Consider the following 20,309-nt stretch of genomic DNA (forward strand, 5'->3'; position numbering starts at 1 on the left):
AGTCAAACACAGCGCTGCTAGATAAGCTCCTGACGGGCGATGCACAATGGGTGCACTGGCGAATAAAACACGAGATAATACTCGTTTATTCTAAGTCCACGGATAATAAACTTGTTCCCGGGTACCACAAAAGTAGACAATTATCGAAGCCATCATTGGTACCATCGGTGTATGATCCCATGATTAAATTGCTCAACGAATGCCTGATCACGGTCTAACGCAGTTTGTACTCGTCTGATTTTCACATTGTGTTGTTTCATCAAAGATGTTACCGCACCAAGAATTGATTTGCCAGGATCAACCTGTCGCAACTATGGTCATCGCAGGCTGCCATGCCAACCAGGTTCTTCTTGATAAATTCCTTCAAACGCTGCTGAAACTTCAGTTTCTGTTTTAGTTGATAGCAGTTCCGCCTCTTCGTATCTGCTGGCCACGTCGACGATCGTCAATAGCGTATTTATATGTGCGTGAATGACGTTCGCCAGTTATAATAGTATCCTGCGGCAAAAACAAAATATCTGCTTGATGAACTTCTTAAGGCGTTCTAGCATCAAACCATCCGTGTTGAATCGTTTTAGGCGGTGGTAGATAAATGTTTCATATTGGCTGTCAGGCCAACCCCTCTGCGGTAACACCAAGCGAGACACCTACTGCATCAGGGAGTTTGCTAAAACCCGCTCTACCCCTCCAGAACCCCCTATGGGTTATAATAAATTAGAGATAACTACAATCTTTTGGTTGTCTTTAATGGCGCTGATATACACACTGCGAAATATTCATCAGACGTGATGATCCAGTGATATGGATATGATTAGATTTAAAAACCTTATTGCACATGCACAGAGTTATCCACGTTGGATAATACAATCAAGCTACATGATCCTCGGTCACGATATCGCATTGGTCTCGAAAACATTTAGGTTGAGACCTGTCGCCTGCAGCGACTATGTTTTTACCTACAAATAAGCAACGGGACGGAACCTCGTGTCGGCTTTAGGCCTCCCCTCTCTAATTGTCTTCGCAAATTGTCTTCTCTAATTGGTCCTCTAATTCGTAGACCTATATAGTCAGCAAGCCGAAAATTACCATATTTTCTTACTTTTCACTGTGAATCATGATCAGACTTAAGCAAAAAAAAAAAAAAGACACATATACAGTGTGTGGTGTGATGCATATTTGGAGGTAATCAGAAGGAGGAATAGAAAAATTAAATTAACTAGAACAAACTATATAACACATTGACCAAGTATTTGTCGAGAAAGGGTGTAATTTAAAAGCAACATAGGGTTTTTTTCAGGGAGAGTTATTATATTCGTCTTAACTGGAATAGTCAATCAAACTTAACTGGAACTCGTAAACTGTGCCTAAAACGAAGCCATTGGTGCGTGCTGACCAAGGACAAATCCCATAGTGTGAATTAGCATCATCGACATTGTGTTTATTTCCAATCGTAGAGGAAAGCATAATATAATAAGCTTTCTACAGTTTTCAGACGTGCCATTGGGTATTTTCTTGTTCATTTAACTATACATTCAGCCTTGCATTAGAGTGCCACTTTGCAATGCATGCAAACATAAGATGAATAGTTGTGTTTACCTTTGATCTTATTGCTCGAAGTACATCTTATAATAATTATGTCCAATAGATCACCAGATGACAGCTAGAAAGCCTCATAAGGTTTCCCCCAACCCCACAAAAAATACTACAGACAAACGATAAACAAAAAATGTTAAGACAAGAAAAAAGGAAAACACAAAACAAGACAACAATGACGAAACAAAACAATGTAATTTATAGGCATACTGTAGAACATGGATTATCGTGATACAATTCGTCTATGCTATAAAATGGCATACTAAACTTCATGATCTGCCGAAATTATAAGTTACAAAACATCTAATTGTAGAACAAATATGTAGGTTACTTGACAAATATTACTGCAAAACGCGAAGATACCTTGGAGATTTCGTTGTGAATTAAACCCGCCGGTAATCTTTTATAGAGAAATTATTGCAGTTGCAGCTCATCTTCGGCTTTACATAACGCAGCAAGTCCAACGATAACAGTCAGTAAATTGGGCATGAAGGTCTTGTTACACGATGCACTAAGTGAAACGTGATGATCATTACAACGGATATCATTTCATAATTGGTTACTTTCATCAGGGCTAACAGTGCGAATGACCTTCTCATTGGACTTCGGTTCAGCCAGAGATTTCAGCCCAACACAACACATTTTAAGTCGTTTCTAGTGCCTTACATTATGAAACAGTTTAATCGTTTCAGCTTGTTTCTGCACTTTATTGTTTTAATCCGTACGAAATGTACGTAGATCATTCACTGTCACCAACATGATTTGGCTGTAAGCTCCTCTTGGAGAGATAAGGCTCATTGCTACGAAAGACAGCAATCACGCCCGATCTAAGCTAGTATACGGCTTACTAATTAGATATATGATCTGGATGACGTGAGAAACGTGTATGATCTTGATAAGAACGTACAGTTTGTACACCATTTTTAATTTATTCTTGTTAAAACTAAACTCGATCTAGCATTGAATGGCAATCATTTGCATTTCTGTTAAACTGATTGCACCATTTCTGTTTTGTGACCACCGAAAGTCCCAATAGGAAACGAGGACAACCTCGTACACTGCTAAATGATACTGACGTATACCAAATTAAAATATCTTCACGTTTAATTAGGGTGGCAAAGACAATACATCGTTGAATAGAACTAACGGAGATAAAAGAGTTCTAGGAGAAAGTAAAGAGAATGACAGCAAAGAAACGCACACTTTATAGCATTTAACACCTTGCAGACATGTAGGCAGTTATTTATTTCGGGGAAAATCTTTCCTTCATTTTCCTCTGGGCTATTTATAAACATAATTTTATGAAACCGAATTTCTGATGAGAGCCTATTATTTGTATTTCTTATCTTTCTTGAGTCAGTGCTTCAACACGTTGTTCATTCTATCTTTTAAAACGAATTGAATGCCTCCTTTACATAACAAATGATACGCTCATAGTGAAGACGTATATATCGCTTATGCATAAAGTTCAAATCAACCTAGTATCAACCATTGGAATCCGGTCATATGTATATAAATAGCTAGAACATTTTCCATCGCTCAGAACTTCAACATAGATTTCCACATCAAACCTGAAAGGATTTACATGTAATGGGGACATGATGTGAGCTGACTTTCATGTTTAACTATTCAAGCTTTTTAATAAAAATGGATTCTCGGAAACAAATATTTAACTTAGATAACATGTAGTTTGTTTTCTTGCATTAAAAAAGGGTTAATACGGAAGACAATTAAACAAACAGAGCATTCATTTCATGCATATAAAAGTGGCTCTCGTATGAGTCTATATAATTAACAATAAAATGCGTATTATTTAGTAGCAAAAGAATATTTACCCTTACATACATTCAACAATATCCAGCAAATAAGTCAAATCAGTTATTTCGCAGCGTACTAAGTAAATCGTACATTTGACTGACTTTTGTCCTTGTGACAGTGGCATTAATAAGTAGCAAAACTTACTGAACTATTAATGTTGCCTGCTGACATGGGATAATTAATGTACAGACCATGCTAAATCGTAGACACAAGTTACCAAAACTCGGCTAAAAGTAGACATTGTTGTACAATGCTAAGCGTTTGAAATAAGGTACCGTTCATGTCTTAAGACAAAGTGTCAGTGGAAATTAAACTTTATGTATGTTCAAATGATACAAATTTCTTATAATTTTGTGTCGCTGGTTTTCTTTGTCATCAAACAAGTGCTGTCTATATCTATACTGTGTTTGATTAACTTGTGTCCATGATTGTAGCCTGTAATGGTAATTTGTAAACAATGCAGTTACATAGATTTGAGATCAAAACCTTAGTTTTTACTTTGGATATTATATTGTTCACCTAATTTTAGCATGATGCTTACTTGAATTTATTTTCAAGACCTAGCCTTGTTTACCAGGTGGGTAGTTTCTGGAAGGGAAGTTGTCTGATAGGGAAAATGACTCATATTCTGCTCAGTATATATGTGTCTTAGGCTTTTTATACGGTTTTGATACCAAAGTATTAATTTCTGTTTAATATCAGTCTAGTGGAATCACATGTAGTTGTGATCGGTTATAATTTGAGAGGAATTATTTATTTAAATTATTCATCGGAATTACAAAGTGCTCATTAACCTTTGGAACGAAAGACTGTTTGGTGATTATTGGGGACGTATTCAAAGACACTCTGGAGTATATATTTGAGATACATCATGTATTGGTAATCAGCACATTGAAAATTGGGATTCATTCGGAACGCTTTATACTGTTGGTCGTATGATAGTAATTGGCATTTAATTCACAATAGTCTAAGTTCGTCCTCTTTACTGTTGAAACATAGAATCCTGACTTATTTAGCCTTTCAATGAAATATGTCCGTTATTCACTTGTTTCTAGAAAATGTCATATATATATATATATATATATATATATATATATATATATATATATATATATATAATTTATTTTTAAAACTGTCGTACCTGTGAGACCCATATAAACAATAGATGTGAATACATTGTTCGCAATATAAGAGATGGCAACGATGATCGCACGCTGAATCTAAGAATCCTTCGACAGATAAGAAAGGACACCTACTTCTTGAGACATCGTGTCCGGCATAATATTTTAACACTGATTACATTTTCAAATCAAGTGGTGCGTATTCTTTTCATTTTCGATTTCACTTTTTCATGTTTCATTTATGACGACTTCAAGCCATTCGGTTTTAAATGACTGACTTGTAGTAACTAATGAACGCTTTATACATCTTTCTTAAGATAATACAAGGAATACCTTTCAAAGAATGATCAATTTAAATTATTATTGCATACCTAGATAATAGACTAAACAAACGTGTTTGGTATCCCAAATAAATTATCTACTGGTAAAAATGAGATATTTTTGTGCTCGAAATAAAAAGAAAACCCCTTTCAAGGAGTAGGTAAAAGCATCACTATATTCTTAAGTAATCCTTACAGGTGGATGACCTTTTGGAAAGATATCGCGGACTTCTGATGTCAGTTGTGAACAGTTTGCGTTTGTATGGCTGGCCAGAGGAATGCATTCACCAGGCTCTCTATCTTGATATGCAAGAACTCCGAAGAAGACCAAATGAGCCTGAAACAATATCAATTAGAGAGAGTAGACTCATGTTTTTACTCCCCGTGATCCGTGAAATTCCGAACAGATGACTTTTCAAAACGTATTAATTTAATTATATTCAATAGTGTGTGTATGTGTGTGTGTGTGTATGTGTGTGTGTGTGTGTGTAATTTGGATTTTTAACTTTGCTTTAACAATTTTTTCAGTCATATCGCTACGATGTCTGCAGTGTGATGTCTAGTACTGAGGCATCATGCGGTAGACACATAGCATCATGTCCCAGCCAGTCACATTATCATGACACCAGGCTACCAATACTAACACTAACCACTTAATGCTGAACGCCAAGCGAAGCAAAAGTTAGTACCAATTTTATTCAAAATTAATCATAGCGCTACATCTGTAGACACAGGTCGTGCTTATTTGTATATCACATTACTGCAGCGCGAGGATAGTATGCATTATTGTAAAATTTTATTGACCAAAGATTCAAATCAATTTGGCGCTTTCTTTTAATTACTAAACTTGCAAAAAGGAAAATATAAAAAGACGATGCTAAAGAAAATGCAATATATATATATATATATATATATATATATATATATATATATATATATATATATATATATATAAGACTTTTTAAACATTTAACAAGCATAAATAAATTCCCTTCTTGGATTTTTGCAGCACTGGGAGCCGAACAAGTTTAAATATTACACATTTTAAATTATTTAAAATGGGGCCAATAATCTAATAGTGTCTGCAAATGCATCTGCAGACATCATGATAAAATATGTGTGTCTGTCTATGCGTATGTATGTATGTATGTATGTATGTATGTATGTAGAAATGAACGAATGTACATGATTATGCATGACGATGTAATTTTGTTTGCATCTATACCCTCATGTATCTAATTTATTGCACGTATTATATTAATACAAACCAACTCTAAATAATAGTCTGGTGGTATCAATTTGATTAATTAATCTCTACATTGATGCAGTATTAGATAAAATGTTTCTTGCTACACCATCCGTTTCTCTCCCTCTCTCCCTCTTTCTTGGTACCAATGACTGAACTATAAGGGCTGCATATCGACTTGTCTTTACTGAAATTCAGTTGCATTTTCCTCGCTATTTAAAGTCATACTTATTTTGAAATGTTACGTTTACCACATGACAACAATGGTGTGCATAATACGATTCTTGAAATGGTAATTTTCTTTTCGCTTCCAAATGGTTGACAAAAGATGATCTTTAAGTTAGTGTCATCGTTTAAAGAATTGATTTTTCACAAGCTTTACGAACCTTTTCTGCCCCTACACACAAAACATTAAACTTTAGTAAAGAGTCGAGAAGCTTTCACACTGACAGTCATAAATGTGAGAAATAGCATCACACTTTATTGATATTAAATCTGAATGAAATTTCGCCGGAGCCTTAATGACAGTTAAATAATGTAAGGGAGATAATCGATGAAGAAAATACTGGTTGTTCAAAGGAGTAGTTTCCCAGGGCTGCGAGTTTCATTTCCCCTCCTACGTTGGGAGATCTTTAAATAGACAGGATTACGTACGCGCTGATTATTGATTCAGCAAGGAATGCAAGTGAACTTATGTACTCGCTGTCCAGCAATGTGAATATACAGCAGTTGCGAGAAGCACAAATTGTAAAAATCAATCGAAAGAATAGCAACGTACATTTGTCATTTGCAAAGATTACATGCGGTTCAGTACTTATAATATTGATTTGAGAATAACAAACTGTAAAGGTAAGTTATGTACTCTCTTTCCAGCAAGGTATATATATATAGTGGTTGTGAGAATCATAAATAGGAAAAAATCAATCGAAAGAACAGCAATGTAAATGTGTCATTTGGCAAGATTACATACGGTTCAATATTTATAATATCGACTTGAGAAAAACAAACATATTAACTGGTTTATCCTTTAAGCAGAACCAAGGACAGGAACCTAATACACACATATTATCGTGTTAGTAATCTTTTTTTAAATCTCTCTTTTCTTACTTCAGGATGTATCGGTAAAAAAGAACATAATATATAAAAAAGGAAACATATATTACGACGTTCAAAACAAACATGTTATTAAATCACACAATGATTCTTAACTATATTATACCTCTGTTGCGAAATTGAGGGCAGACCTCACGGATTCTTTTCCTTTTTTAAATTTTATTTGTTTTTTTTTGGGGGGGGGTGGGGGGATTTCGATGCGGGGTTTTATTATTTACTTTATAATAAACAGTACCATACCAATCTACTAAAGGTTACTGTAACTGTCGGAAATTGGATATGCTTGCTAAAGGGTCGTTTTCTGCATAATTACACAATAAATGTATGTACTGAGAAACGATGCAGCATCCGATGGTGCCACATTTTACTAATTCGAAACTATATCTGGGAATGATATTAGTATGTTGGATTGCATCTTCCCTCACAAACAACATCTATTAAAAAAAATCACACGATAAGATCATCAACGGACACAGAACAAAATAAAAAAACATCTTGACTCAAACAGCATTAATGCGTCACTATATTACATATTGATAGATTTTCTCAACCCTTTTATGTGCACGCCATAAATAAAACCATTTTGCTTTTGATACAATTTCCGTTATATTTGTAACAACATAAGATAACACCTGTCTTTTTATCAAAACATGCACACCAATAACCTTTTTCGGGATAATCTATCGTAATATTAAAACTACTCGGTTCCGAAATGCTTCTGAGTTGTTTCAGGATCAGATAAGGTTGAGAAAGAACACAGTTTCGTTTCAAGACCAGGAAAACGTCACGAAGAGGAACGAATGTCATGCGGTACAGCGTGGTTTGTAACTGGTGAATGGACTCTAAATTAAGTTTAATACAAATCCAATACAAAATCTTCATAATAGTTCAGATTTATCTAAGCACTAAAAAGGCGTAATCTCCTAAGTTCATGTGTTTAAACAATTTCATCAGACGGAGTATATCCTTCATCTATAAACTCTCTGAGACAAACCAATGCATTTTAACATTTGCAACATGCGGAGAACAATATTTCTATGTTGTTTTCATGAAAAGAGCTTGGAATTAAATGATAAAAATAATAATAATCATACCAATAATAACAATAATAATAATACTAATCATTATGAGAACTTTTAATGCTGAATAAACTGATTGGTCAGTAACTGTCAAAGACTGTGTTAGAGTTAATGCTATTCGAAAGGATGTAACTTAATGTTTTTTAACAATATATATAGGCCACCCCACTAACGCGACCAGCGGCCAACATATTACTGTATAAATGTAAAATTTACCCCTCACAAACAGCCACATTTATTACTAATATATGTCCAGAACCAATATTTAATTAATTAATTTAAGTAATCTGATTATCTTTCCCGATGTCGGTATCCGGATATAAGGTTTTCGTTACTGAAATAAGTGTTGACTAAAGAGCATGTACCGCTAAGGTTGTTATTATATCACTAACGCCGACGTTTTCAGGAAACTGGGTCAGCAATGTTTTGATAGAGCTTTAGGCTTCACACTGCGGATTTTTTTTTTATTGACGATTACGACCGCACGTAATTGTGAAGATCATAACATGATTTACGTAGAAATGGATTGAACAATGTTTTAATAGGGTTTTAGGCTTCACACAGCGGATTTTGTTTTTAACTGACGATTAAGACCGGCGTAATTGTCAAGATCATAGCATGGTCAGACAGGCTAAAATACATTTTGCGGATTAATATATACACACAGAAACAATTGGCTTTGAACAAACTGGGTACCAGACAAAGACCGAAAAATCACGTGACTGGAGATGTATCACTTCCTTTATATAAAGGTCTTTCGTGTACAAATATTTCGTCTGCAAAATTAAATTGCAGTACTGTAGAGTTAGCGACATAGGAATAAATCATAAACTGTCATCAGAAGAAAAGGTAGCAGTTATTCAACTTGACGACAATGGGGAGAGTTCACTCACCGAAATATTGTATGTTGGAAAGACTCAGTTAAACAAGATCGTTAAAGATAAGGAGAATATTATCTAGTAGTAGGAACATGTAGTAAATGGGAAGAGAATAATTTTAAATACGAAACAACGTATTTACAAAGATTTAAATAACGTTTTTCAAAGGTTTTGTAATGCGCGTTCCAACAATATCCTACTTCCATTTCACGCCTTAGAATAAGAACTACTATTAATTTATGTTACTTGAAATAACTCTGTTTTTAAGACAAGAAGAAGATTTTAATAATTAATGCTACTTTTAAATGAAGATATTAGTTGCTTTAAGTTATATGTAGCTTTCCTACTAGGTACACATTTACATTTACATACACATCTCACATATATAGTCTCCCTCTGGAAAGGCCACCCGTCTTATAAGGCCACTTTTCAAGTGCAAAAGAAGTGGCCGTATAAGAGGGGGACCTATATATATATATTATATATATATATATATATATATATATATATATATATATATATATATATATATATATATATATATATATATAACATCCGATTACTCACCATTTCAGGTATCTGGCCAGCACATATGTACAGTGTATACGTTTGTTTAGTTGGAATTCCAAATCAACATATCGTCTACCTGTTCCATTTTAAGTATACCCGTGTCTTCAATAACGTGACTCATTTATTGATCATAGGTATATATATGTCCCAGAGTAACACCTCCAATTTCGTTTTTATACATTGTTTGGAGTTCATATCAGTTATAATAAAGATAAGTTGAATAAACGGAATAAATGTACGTCATATCCGTTTTGGGAACCCGGAAACTAGAGATTGTTTACGGAGATTGCCGAATACGTTTTCATTAAAAAAAAATTTTTTAATCGAATGAAACATTTTCAAGGTGTACATGCATAACAAATGTGTTTCTCTTATGACTATACTAATATCACACTTTTGTACAATATATGTGGTCAGTGACCTTTCAATGTGATCTATCATGTAATGGCGACAGATAATAGACATTATCGATCTCAGTCTGTACACAATCAGTACAATTTAGAATTATTTGGTTAAAGAGTTTGAACATTACAGAGATCTTATCAATAATTGCGAAGTAAATTATACATTTCTGAACTGCGTATATGATGGCATGGCTTTCCTTACGACTGGATCGGTTCAGAAGCTGTTGGCTTAATAGTCTATATCATAGCTACAGGATTTCTCATCCCTATGGCTTTTAGTGGACTTGGTGCAAGAGCTTGCCAGGAGAAGTCGATAGACAGTAAAGTTGTTAAAGCTGGCGATATAGTAATCTCTGCTATAAGCTGAAAAGGATTGACCATAAATAATAAGACAATAAGTTAAAACAAGATTAATTTTATATTTGCTGTGTAAAACAGATACAAGGAGGTAAAGAATAAAACCATGAAGAGAATAATCAACTACAGAGCCAGAATACTGACAAGCTTAAACAATCTTTTAGATGCTAGGCAAACACCGAAAGAGGAATGATATATCCTGCCCGAAAATGAGTGCAAAGACATCGTAACAGACTAAACATCAGCTTTAAGATGAAGACGGAAAAGTGAAAGGTTAGTAATGATAAGTTAATGGGAGCAATATCTGTAACAGCTATTAGCAATCTTTGTTTTAAATCCGATCGGAAAACAGGAGAAAGGGAAAACACTCGTTGTCCCAGCTAGAAAGAAATAGAGGGATGCCTTCCCTCCCTCTCCAAGTGCGCCTTTCAACCCTTTTCAGTGTGCCCATCTGCCTTGTTGAACTGCACAATTAATGTCTTTATAAACACTGTGTCATTTTCTCGTTAGCTAAACGGATTGTTTTAACTGTTTTTCCAACTTCGTTCACTTGCCTAATTCATGGCAAATTAAATTTAACTTGGATTATATACCAACTGGCACTTACATTTCCTCCCCTGATCTAAACTTCAAGATTAAAGGGTCATGCCTCAAGTCATCAGGCTTGAAAAATCTATCGTATTTACAGTTTACTAATCCCAAAGATGAATTCGCGTATTCTTTTTGTCACATGAAATAATAAGTCGAAAAGCCTTTAAAACAAAATTAGCAAACTTGACAAAGCAGTTGCTTAAAGGGTTTTTTTCAGCTATGGTACAACCATAACGAGTAAAATAAAGTCAGCTTTTCCAGATTAAAAATCAGGAAAGATTGTTGCGCGGCTCAGTTGTTCATTAACCCCATATTGTGGGCAAACAACACTATTGCAGGATATAATTTATTTTCTTTTATGGGATCAACTATTTCATTTTCGGGAGTTGGGGCAGGAATTTTAAAAACCAAAGTTCCCGGGACAATAACTTTATAAAAGTACCCTTTGTCTGATTTTTAGAAAAGTAAAGAACTGACTTTTGACCAATAGATGAATAATTAACTACACTGAGACTAAAAATAAAATTATATCTTCAGTGAAAAAAACTCCTGCTTTCCCACATGTAAATGAAACTTAAATAAAAATAAAAATATGCAAGTAAATTAATAGTCAACCATTAATTTCTCTACGAATCGATGCTGTTTTATTTTTCACTGATCTCCATATTGCCAGATCAACAACCCCGTTGTCATCCTCGTTTTGACGTGGAATAAATAATGAACGAGAATCTGTAATGTGCTTCACGAGTGTAAAATGATGTATCGCATTGATTAATATATAAAATCATTGTTGTGAAATTACAGATGTTATATTTCCATCATGAATAGGAGCACATCACTTATTCCTGTTACGGTGTTACAGTCTTCAACCAAGTAACAGAAAAAGCAAATCAAACAAGTTTAATTTCTATTTAATATAATTCTAAATTTTCTTCTCAACATTACCTGTTTGTTAAAATATTTTTTTTTACAACATAGCATTTAGGCAAAAACAAATTAATGAATAAGAACAACGTCATAAATTTTAATTTGACTTTCGTTTGCAAATACTTAAGGACAGTGTGATATATATATATATATATATATATATATATATATATATATATATATATATATATATATATATATATATATACATGTAAATGTGCTGTGTTGTGTTGGGTGGAGTGGTGCATGATTATAGCACATGTGCATCACACGCGTACCGCCTTTCAAAGAGTCATATAAACATCTAGCCCTATGCCAAAGAGAGTTCAATTGACTCAAACTAAGCACTTCGCTTGAGGTTCTGCAATTATTGCCACGTAAATCGATTATGAATGTCTGATAACATAAATATGTTTCTCCATCAGTATTGTAATCAGAGACCTCCCACTTGACGATAGAAAGCCAGTGCTTGTTAAAAAATTTCAGTCATTCAAATAGTACGAGAGAGAAGTCATTTATACAGTTTACGCTGGTGAAATTAGATTCGATGTATTATGAGTGCATGATAAATTAATAATAGAAAACCACAGGGATTAAAATTTCGAGAAAGAGATAAAAGTTGTGCCCAAATCTTTCAAATGGGTGTGATAATTGTATTAGTCTCAGCATTACTCGTAAGAATAAATATAAGTAAGGTAGAAAGAAAAAGAGATAGAAAGAACAAAATAAAGGAAAATGTAGAAAATGAAAAAAGTACCGACCAAATGGAATTAGGAAGATAGAGAAACGAAAAGATAAGAAGAAAGGAAAGTAAAAGAAAGAAAGAAAAATATTCAACAATATAACTTAGCAATAGGAATAAACATTTTGTTTTACATCACGAATAATACTGCATGCTTGCTAAAATGAACATACATTGAGAAATACTGATATATTTATGACAATTGTTCTATATTTTATGTTGTGACTGATACCATGCAAAAGTTTTACAGACATCTGTTATGTTTCAGTTAGTTCAAGATCAGTTTGCCCAATTTACCATTAACGCCATAAAGTGGACGAGACGATCTTTCGAGAGATATATTTTAAAATGCAACTGGAAATATTTTGTTACCTATCGTAGTATCTATGTTACGTAAATGACTTGATCTTGGTTACTTCCTGAAGTGTTCGATCAGGGCAGCTATTACACCAATTCAAAGAAACGGGAATATAAAAATGCCTGAAAGTTATAGAGGTATTAACTTTTTACCAGTCCTCAGCAAAATATTTACCACCATTTTAAATGAGACTAAAAAACTGAATCAAAGAAGACGATATTTTAGGTGAAGAACAAGCTGTTTTTTAAATGGATATTCCACTGTAGATAATATATTTACCCGAATCAAATTGATATGTAATTTTAGGAAACAAAGATGTAGGTTTTATGCTTTTTGTTGGTTATAAAAAAGCGTTTGACTTTATTGACAGAAGCTTGCTTTTTCATCAGTTAGTAATGAAAATATTAACAGTAAAATGCTTACGATGATAAAAACCGTATATAGAAACGTCAAAGCTTGTGTAAAAACGCTTAATGGCTTGACATAAATAGTTATTCATTATTAAGATTTAGCAATAAATGCAGGTATGACTTTTTATTAACAAAAAGGAAGGAAACGTACTTTGGTGTATTTATGACTGACATTTCATCCTCTTGTCCATCCGGTATGTTTAAACCTGTAGGCCTCTCATGACTATGCAAACTTTATCCGAGAATTTTATTCCGTCATTTGAAACAAAATAATGTAACGATTTATGTATGCAAAATAACTACATTAAAAATTCGACTAAAACCCACAATAAATCAACTTCAAAATTAAAATTCACTCGGTTAGAGGTCCAAATTATTTGAAGATGAGTCAGTTGTAAAGTAGTTAATTATTTTTATGCCGACTCAAGCACCGATAAGTATGAGCATACCATATTTTACGATTTTAATTTTAGCTGACACTTTACGATCTATCGGCTGGTCAGATTAACAGTCAGAATGTTTATGTTACGTACTCATAATGTTTATTCGTCCTATAACAGCCCTGTTCGAAGTGATTTATTATTCTGTACAAGATAAAGTTAAAAATACTCTAATGTTAAGAAAAAGGACAAGGTATACTTCATTTATTCTCCAAGAATGGTTAATATTGAGAGAAGGTAAATATCAGCGTTTGGTACTGAAATGTCAATTTGATATTTGAAGAAAAAAGGAAAATGTAAATTTTGTCTTCACAATATGATATTTTATTTTCCACTTTTTCTATTGTTAATCTATATATCCGCCTCTTCAGTCTTGGCCGATTAGGCCTATGTTGTATATTTTATTTTCCAGTCGATTCATGTGATAATTACTGCACACACAGAAACACACACACGGCTGGTCAGATTAACAGTCAGTTTTACAGTCATAGGTTCAGACAGTGAGACAAAAATACATCTTGATTCAACTAACTGAGTAGCCAAGAGAGAGAAAGAGAGAGAGAGAGAGGGAGAGAGATTAAGACATTGACATATTTAAAATTGATGTAATTTGTACGCTAGTTAAGATTTAAAAACAAAAACAGAAACAAATGAAATCTTGTAATAAACCTTGGGTGTGTGCTATTTGTGTTTACGTATCCAGTTAATGCTTAGCTAAATTTTGCCGATTATTTTTTGGTTATGGGAATCGGTGTTGGGAAGTTATTTCTCAAACTGTGATTAACTTGCTATCAGCCGACGATACTGTGTACTGTATTCACGAAACTAAATGTTGGCACAGGTTTTTTTTCTTTGTTGTTCTGGATTTAAAGCAAATTTTCAACACACGATAAGCTAGCTATACATAGCAAACGGTATAACTAGCATAGGAAGAAGCCTGGTAAACCCTTTTCAAGAACCACCGACCGACAGAAAGTTACTGGAAAGTTTTATCACATACCCACATTGGCCGAGCCCGAGACTCGAACCCACGTGGAGAGAGGTAAGATGGTAGTCATCGCTTAATGCAATCGCTTTCGAGCACCCAGAATCCAATTAGTTTCGTAAAATGTACCCTGTAAAATGTATTACGAAAATGATACGGTGGGATATTTTCACGTACCGGTATAATTATGTACCACAAATATGTACTATTGCGTTAACGCGTGAAAACAATTGTAGGTAAGAGCTCATTATTTTCAAATTGCTAAGGCCTAAATTATACACGATCCGCACCCACCCCCGGCAATGATCTACGTGGCAATGAAACCCATTTAATTTTCGTTCATATATTATACAAAAGTATTTTGGTACATAGAATGATGATGATGATGATGATGATGGTGATGAAAATGATGATGATTTGTAGAAGCGGTGGTATTGTTAATAGTAGTAACAAACTAAATGGCGCAAATATTTAAATTGCATGAAAAGATTTGCAATCACTTTTGTTAAATTACTTAATGAATATCTAAACATAGCACACCTGCTTACAATCAGACAACAATCTTTGGTACAGCATTTTCTACTCAAATCATAAATTAGCTACAATTTAATGGTTCATATTTTGCGATTGATTTCTTTTCGAGACAAAGATAAAAAGCACAAGCAGAGTTGAATGACCCATCATATATATTTCTGAAGAACATCTTACAAATCTTATGTTGTTTTTGAAAAAAGTGGTGTTCACTATATTTGCAAAACCTTCTATTTATCATCCTTTCCCGATCTATTCAGTTTAGTGAATGCGTGTGACAAACATATGTCACGGAATAGTATAAATCCCTTTATTTATTAAATACATGTACTCGGGTTTCGTTTTTTTTTGTTTTGTACAACGATACCCGAGGGTGATTTATGTATATTTTACAGTAGTTTGAAACAATGAGTTCGGTTCGTCCAATAGCGCTCGTGCGAAGTGCCTTTCGAAGGGAAAAACCGAATACTTCCAGCGCACAGATGTGTGACTGCATCGTCTGTGTATAAATGCCTCACCATCAGACTTAATCTTTAGATTACAGAAGTCTTGTCAGTGAGCGGTCTATTAAAGGAAGGTAACTTCTCTTCTATCTGCTTTTACAAACAAAACAAAATTTTGCAATTAATCACCAAATGACATTAAATAACCAATTAACTAAACCGCTGTAGTTTAGATTTCATTGCAAAACAGTTCTTTTTAGAACTATTGCTCCTTTTTGCGCCAAATTCATCATGACAACAACACTTCCACCACCACACGTTAATGGGAACACTTCATCAAACAATACTTCAGAACTTAGGATGAAGAAATAGAACAAAGCAAGATTTTTAAGACATACAGAGACCCGTGGACACAAGCCTTGGATCTCTCTGACATCCTGGCCCAAGAGAGGCCCAATGATATCACAGTTTTGGCTAAATTGGCGGCTAGAGGGATAAACTCAATAAACTTAGATACCTACTACAACATTCAGAGGGGTTTTATCTTTCTCTACTACAAGAAAAAATGTATGTTGCATTGTTCTTTGAGACAAGGTGGTCAGAGTGACAGCCCCCCCGCCCCCATGACTAGATTAGTAGTAGTAGAGAAAATATGCTGCAATTTATGTTTCAAAGTTCCCGAGGGAGATTCCCCTGGATGTCTTCCAGGAATGCTTCCAGGTGAGAACTTGTGTAAAGATTACAAAAGTCCGGAGGGATACCTTCAAGACCATTCCGGGCCTTCATGTTGGTAAAATCATAGCTTCAGAGGATATCAGGGATGCGCCGAAAATACCTGAACACTTCAAAATCTATGGCATACCGGTGCAGACCTGGTTCTACAACTGTCGTATGACAAGGGCGTGTGACGGTTGTGGAATCACTGGTCACAAGAAATGGTACTGTAAAAACAATAAAAACAATCAACAACAAAACAATCTGAAAACAGATGCAAACACACAACCAACTACAACAAATGAACAAGCAGTAATTCAAGACGTGGAAATTATGCCAATGGATGAAGCTTCACCTTCACACGAATCAGAACCAGCAGAGAAAACATCACAGACACCTTCACCATCACCACCACCATTAACTAATAAAGCACCAGCACAAATAATGCCATCACTAGAGCAAACAACACCTACAGGTGAGGTGGAAGAACCGACTCAAGCACCAATACCTGATATAGCATCTCAAACAAAATCTAAGAAACAAAAGAAAAATGTCAATCAAGAAAAAAGCCAACTCACCAAAAGAGGACAAGACATTAAAAAGAGCGCCAGAAGAGAGAGCCCCAGAAGTAGACACACTGAATTCAATTGAAATCAAAAGACTTTAGAAAGAAATGAAACACCAACCATCTTTACTACTCTCAATAAAGGATGACAAAACCAAAACAAGAAAGGCAATAACATAAACTGTAATAGAACTTAATACCACTGATCATGCCTACACAACAAGAATCGAAGAAACACTTCAGACTCTACTACCTGGCCCAAACGAAAAGCAAACGTATCAAATGGAAACAAAACGCCCAACCCCACTCCCCAAAAATACTCAACTAAATGAAACACAGACAACTGGGAAAAAGACGAAGAAATTGAAACAAACATATAACAAATAAACTCTACTTTCAATTGTACAAACACAAGAAAAGAAATTTCAGGAGGACAATATAACTAAACTAATGACTATAAATATACATATTATCCCAATCTCACCAATTAATAATGAACCTATGTTTACCTTCAGTTTCAATCCCCTAATGGAAAAGCCACAAGGTGAGCTATTTCATATAGAATTCATGAGGTGGAAACTATTTCATGATGCATATTCATCCTGGTCACCATCATCCCGAATGAAATTATAAAACTACAACAGTAATTCGCTTAACTTTGAAGATACAGGGACAGGGTTCTCTGGGTAGTTAAGCCATCTAAGAATGTGCACGCGAAGGAGAAACTACCAAAGGGAAATCTGTTCCTGGCAAATGTAATTATACGCATTTATCTTTTGGTGCAATACTCAAACACATAGTAATTTGACAACAGTATGCTAAGGCATATAGTTCAACTTAAACACAAATAACAAAAGGCAAAACATGCACTCACAAATCAAAATACATGCATATAGACCCTTATTATTTTCAATACTAGATATTTTCATTCGGCTTAAAATATTCATTCAAAATTTTCTATTTACACAAATAGGTATAGATAAGGAAAACAACCATAGAAATTTTGATTTAGATAGAGCCGTCCTAACAACAAAAGGGTAACCACCACAACAAGAACTCACTATCGTACAACACAAGGACAAAACTGACTTTGGCAGAGTCACTCAAATGTAACAAACAATGGGGTTCAAGGGAGAGAAACCCCACCCTGGGACTTAATATTCCTAAGAGAGGGTAGTACTATTCTAAGTTTGAAGAAAGAGATGTTTGAAATCAGGCCCACTGCCATTCCAGGCAAAGGGAAGAGAGTATAACCAACCAAGCTCTTACTGGTATAACTAAAAACTATATAATTTGGTGAACAAACCAAAGTATAACCCTGACGAAATTACACTTATATTATAAAATCATATTTATTCCTATTTAACAACAATACAACTAACACCAAATGGGAGAACAGGGAAACCCCGTATCACATCACATTTTTTTAAAAGTCCTAACCAGCTATATATGCTGGGACTGGGTAAATAGGTGTCAACAAATACGATAACTACTTGCACATGTTTTCAGTACAGCACAGTACAATGCTGCCTAAGCATGCAAGTGGGAGCATATGCAACAGTGTACTACAAAGGAAACGACTCTGAACGGACATGGACTAGAATTCAATACAACGAATACAGGAAATATTTATAAAGGAAACGGCTCTGAACAAACATGGACTAGGATATAAGACGATGGAAATATACTTAAGACTACACTAAAATGAATACGACTTGGAATGAACACGAACTAGGATTCAAGATAACGGATACAGGAATTATTATTCTGATACTCATTCTTGTGGGGTGGAGTCTTGCGACTATTCTCGCGATTGATTAAAGTCTCGCCATTATTCTTGCTATAGACAAACGTAACCTTGAACGGCACGCAGAATGAATCATAATATTTAAACAGTACATTACAAGTTATATATGAATACAACTCGATATAGATATCGAAACATGAAACGACTCGAAATGAACATGGACTAGATTTCATAATAAAGAATAAAGGACGTTTCATATTTCTTAGGAAATATATGTAAAGATATACTAATATCGAAATGATTCTGAATGTACAGTGCCAAGATTCAATAACGGATTACAAGATGTAGAAATGAATAACTAATCGAGGGATACAACACGATAACAAAACTAAAAATATACAATGATGCATATAATAATTATACTACAATACTAAAAATGAATGCAAGTTGAGGATACAACTCAAAAACACACTTAACAATATATTCTGATGTATATGACACAATTCAGATAACGGAACGCAAACATTTTTAATGGACGAACAGACAGATTTACAAGCTTTTTTACTTCTTAACTAATCACTAAACCACTCACTATAACCTTTCTAATCTATTTGCAAACATGCAAACACCATGCAAAATAACTACGTCAAGATATCGTATGTTAGCATTAGAATTATTTCAAAGCTTCTTAAATGTTCTCAACAAACAAGATCTTCTACCTAATTGCCATAACATGTAACTTGAATTGAACAAATGGACTACGCCACAAAGAGGCAATTTGCCAGAATTTTCACTAATTGTATCCTAACCACAAACATACAAACAACAAACAAACTTGTACACACGAAACATTATTTACTTATTTACTTATTTGTACTTAAGAAATTCTTTCAAAAATGAAACACACTATCGTGGAATGCTATAACTTGAACTTCTTGAATATATATATATATAACCATTTATTATCATTGTTATAATTTGAAATTCTTGAATTGATACTGATTGATATTTAACTATTTATTATCAATGCATAACTTGAACTTGAACTTTTTGAATTAATATTTATATATAATTACCATTGTTATAATTTGAATCTTCTTGAATTATTAATGGACATCCAACTTGCAGCACGTGGCCTAGCATGACCAGCTACTAGCTCATGCAGGATGCAAGTAAACTCTGCTGAACGAGTGCGCTATGCAATCCCAGGTGACCATAATATAAACTCATTTAAGCATTTCCTTACTTCTCTCTATACAAAACATATGCATATACTTAATACTCCTGTACTTACACTAAACTTCGTCCAAAAAATTAAAATTAATATAGTTAAATAATAACTCAAAAGAAATTTGAT

General features: G+C 34.1%; 1 long non-coding RNA gene across 5 annotated transcripts in view; it reads right to left on the reverse strand.

Annotated features, from left to right (window-relative positions):
• Positions 1 to 20,309, reverse strand: part of LOC149770795 (uncharacterized) — a 126,528-nt gene that overhangs the window by 65,660 nt on the left and 40,559 nt on the right. For 4 of the 5 annotated variants that reach the window (XR_016418462.1, XR_016418463.1, XR_016418466.1 and 1 more), the window contains exons 1-2: positions 9,736 to 9,861; positions 5,049 to 5,189 (exon numbers count right to left, since the gene is read on the reverse strand). This is a non-coding gene — a long non-coding RNA (uncharacterized LOC149770795). Of the gene's footprint in view, positions 1 to 5,048; positions 5,190 to 9,735; positions 9,862 to 20,309 lie in introns of those variants that run through there. The other variant, XR_016418465.1, reaches the window with a different exon arrangement.

The sequence above is a fragment of the Sinohyriopsis cumingii genome, unplaced genomic scaffold, assembly GCF_028554795.1.
Source record: "Sinohyriopsis cumingii isolate HCF-2022 unplaced genomic scaffold, ASM2855479v2 utg002323l, whole genome shotgun sequence".
Lineage (NCBI taxonomy): Eukaryota > Metazoa > Mollusca > Bivalvia > Unionida > Unionidae > Sinohyriopsis > Sinohyriopsis cumingii.